The following is a 4,545-nucleotide window of genomic DNA, read 5'->3' on the forward strand; positions in this document are numbered from 1 at the left end:
AATATATAACATTATATAAAACTTTGTAAGTTTTTTATACATTGTTATANAATATAAAATATTCCAAATAAAAAGTTTAAAAAGTGTTATGTCACGGCCACCGTGTGTTTTATGGTTGCTAGGCAAGCGGCGTTGAATATTACTCTAGAAAAAGTATTACTCTAAAAATCTTTCTCTACAAAATCTATTTTACAAAAGAAATGATATCAATAAGTAGCGCCAAGTAAAATCTTGTATACATTTATACATTGTTACAAAATATAAAATATTATATTTGTAAGTTGTTTATACGTTCTAAAATATAAAATATGAAATATTCCAAAACAATAGAAAGTTTAAAATATTATGTGATCAGTGTACTTTACATATAAAGAACTCATTGATGTAAGAAATGATCTTGCCTTGCGTGGACAACCTTAAACTATGTCAAATTATATAGATTTCACTTTGTGTAAAAAGTCAAAAACCCATGTAAAATTTTTTAAAATACAAAATATTTAATGTAAAAAAACTTGGCGCGGCTAGTAAGTCTTTNTCCTCGACATTTTAGCCGGACTAGCGTTTCGCGGTGTCAAACAGCTCTGAACTGCTGCCGGTTCTTTTTCCGTCAGATTAGCTACTCACGATCTTGCAAATCGTTTAGAGCCGCTGCTGACTTTTTATTCCTGTCGGACTAGCAGCTCACGACCTTGTGTGTTGTTCCGGGCCGCCCCTGACTTTTCATTCCTGTCGGACAAGCAGCTCACGACCTTGTGTGTTGTTCCGGGCTAATGCTGACTTCTATTTCTATCGGATTAGCGTTTCACGACGTCAGTTGTTCTAAACCGCTGCCGATTTCCAATCACCACTGTCGAACTTTGAGCAGTAGCAAATCATATGTAGGTGTCATACCGCTCCGAAAATCAACCGTGATTCTAACAACGCAATATCCGAAACCGAACTTTGCGGCGGAGAACCGCTGCCCGTCGAGCGAGCGAACCGAAGCGTACGAAACCCTGTGTATCCGGCAATAGCCTAAGTAGTAACGGTGCTCATTTACATAAGGATTCAAAATATTAAAAATACTAACAGTGATGTTAATAACGAACTCCCAGGATCAAAAATAATAACAATGCCAATGTATACTCAAATTCACACCAAACTTCATCACACGTCCAATTATTTAATTCGACTTGCGTAANAATATTTTCTGAATAAATCTAAATGTTAATACTTTGAATAAAAATGATTTATATGCTCATAAAAATGAAAACGGCTTTAACTAATTAAACTTTGAACTTCTATCCTGAAAATTCATTCCTGTAAACTCATCACGTGATCACCAGGTCCTGTCCTAGGTAAATTAGATTTGTTTCTAAGACCTAAAAGAAGACCGACGAGTAAGAAGACGGTAGACAAGTAATATCGGCAAGTCCGTTGACTTGACTACGTTGGTGAACAGTCTCGCTCGACTCGCATGCTTGTGTTGTGAAATTTAGTTCTAATTTTGTTCGGGCCATTGAGCAATTGCGGTAAGTACGCATCATTGCTCAATCGACCCGGTTTTGTTTCAAAAAGGTAACAAGCAGCATTTCTTTGTAATGAAATCTGCTTGTTAAGCGTAGTGATAAGTATGATACAGACACAGCACGCAACATCAGCGACCTACGTGCAGTAGTAATTAGATCGCTAAACTGCTGAGTGATCGCGATCGATTCCTTTAAAAGATCGATCGCGAGCAACGACAGACAGATCGTGAGTAGCTGTTGAATACTGTGTGGCTCCGAGTCCATCCGGAGAGTTTACCGCAGTAAAGCAACAGCTAAGAGTCAAANTAAGCGTGCGTAATTGTACAATAATTTGTAAACTTGGTAGTAATAAACTACGCCAGTTTTTTATAAAAGAATATTATTCATCACCAAGTCCTTTATCTTCCCGAATCTCAACACTTGCCTTATCTCATTAGGTCAGTGTGCCGAGATATAATACACAAAAGTGTCGTGTGTCAAGTTGCGTTCCTCCGTTAGGACCCGATCGGAACCGTAGGTCAGGACGTAACATCTACAAAAACTTCTTTTGCTCTAAAAGCTGGTTTACAAAATATATACTACAAAACATTCTTTCTCTAAAAATCTGTTTTACAAAAGAAATGATATCAAAAAGTAGAACTAAGAAAACTTTTGGTCGTTATTATATTAAAAAACAATATACAATAAAAAACAATATAGAATAGAAATACAATTTTTTTATTTTACTTTACAAAAGAAGTGATATCAGAAACTTATATAGATTTTATAGATCACGTTTTATATTCCAAAATAGTCGGTGGTATAAACGCTTTATGCGTGCTATGTCAAAACTTTACATGAAATAGTACACTTATGCATAATCTTACTTTACATTCTAAGCAATCAGGATAAACTTCTTTCGTGAAATGTCAAACTCTATATGAATTTTTGCTTTTTATTCCAAAACATCCTATAGTATAGCTATATACTTCAAAAACTTTTTATCACGGAAAAAAGTTTTAAACACCAAGAAAAAATCTGCTGGGTCTACTAAAGTTTTTGTTACATCAACTAAAAGAAGTGTTAGCGAAACTAACAAGGTAACCCAGCAAAATTTTATCTTTTGTGATTTTTATAAAACCATTTATTAAAACACAAAGGTGGAGCAAAAAAAAAGTTTTTTCAAACTAAAAAATATTTAATGCAAAAATACTTGACGCGGCTGCACCGAAAGCCGAGAGACAGACACAATGTACATGCGCGTGCAAATTATTTATAAACTGCAGATAGACATGTTCTATTCTATACGCACGCGCGAGCTTTATATTTTACTTACAATTATTTCATATATTTCACATATTTAAGATGCAGCGCCAACCAAGATCAAACTGATAAAATCAGTAACTAAATCTTTTTAAATCGTACAACTTTTGTAATAATTACTTCACGATTATTTGTTAATGTATTACTAACTTTGTTTTTTTCAAAAAGAAATACTATTAAAATAATTTATCTTCTTCTTTTTAGAGACGTGTTTCAGTTGACTACAGTACGATGCGACACAAAATTATTAGACACAATTTATTGAACACAAAATTATTGGACACAGATTTATTATACACAAAATTATTTGACACATTTATTGGGCACAAAATTATCTGACACCGTACGATTTGACACGGTACGATTGAACACAGTACTAGTGACAAGCAACGTACATTGCGACAATTAATAATAGAACTAACACAGGTTGTGGTAGGTTAAGTTATTCGGAAAGGGAGTGCATACACGTATACGATAATGTGTGATGCAAACAAAATATTTACTTGTAAAATGTACACAATATCGGAAAATGTACTGTGTTCAATCATACCGTGTCGAATCGTACGATGTCGAATAATTTGGTGTCGAATCGTACGGTGTCGAATATTTTGATGTCGAATCGTACGGTGTCAAATAATTTGGTGTCGAATCGTACGGTATCAAATAATTTGGTGTCGAATAAGTGTCTAATAAATTTGTATCGAATAATTTTGTGCCCAATAAATCTGTGTTCAATAATTTTGTTTCTTATAACTTGGTGTCGAGTCGTACTGTGGTCACGAATATCACCCCTTTTCAGTAATACGATTTTTATTTTTAAAAATGCGACAATAAAACAATACTCATAGTAATAACAATACTCATATTAATACCCATATTAATTAAATAATACCCATATTAATATTTCAGGCTGTCACATACACTGCTTGCAGTACTATGCCAGTAGTTATAATTTTAGTGAAGATAAGTTTCTTCTTCTTTCATAGAGAAGAATTGATGAAGATGTTAAGATACACTCAAGATAAATTTTGGTATAACAATTACGACGAGTACGGAAACATGATTTTAAAAAAAATCGATAAAAAAGGAATAATATTAATATCTACATTTACATTTTTCGTTCAAGGAACCGTTTTCACTTATATGCTGACTCCTATAATCGGTATTTTGACTATAAATTTATATCTGCTTAGAACGTAGAACACGAACAATATAATTTTTAGTTAAGGTGTTAACATTTATTTTCTTTTTGTAACATTATTGCGCGGGCGGATAAAGGCTAATATTTATTATGTTCATTTCTATGTTATGTTTTTATGTTATATTCTATGTTATGTTTTATGTTATATTCTATGTTATGTTTTTTACAGAAAATAGAGACAGAAACAAAAGTGACAGAATACTTCCATTTAATATTTGGATTGGAATTCCAACAACTATCACGCCAAATTTTGAAATAATATTCTTTTTTGAGGTAACATGTTCTGTACAATAACAATATCAATCTCTCTTTTTAGATACATAAAGTAATTACATAAAGTAATAAAAAGTTCCTTTATATGTAGCGCCTTATAACTTAATTATATCAATTACATATTTCTCCGTTTTTTTGTGATTTGCGAATATTGACTGCTATATCAAGAGGCACCGTTATGCCGCGCACTAAATATAAGTGTAAATATGTCTACGCAAGAAGCAAGCTTAAATAGCATAAATCACGAAAGCATTCCGTGAT

This window comes from Pseudomyrmex gracilis, unplaced genomic scaffold, assembly GCF_002006095.1.
Source record: "Pseudomyrmex gracilis isolate BER0280 unplaced genomic scaffold, ASM200609v1 scaffold_606, whole genome shotgun sequence".
Taxonomy (NCBI): Eukaryota; Metazoa; Arthropoda; class Insecta; order Hymenoptera; family Formicidae; genus Pseudomyrmex; species Pseudomyrmex gracilis.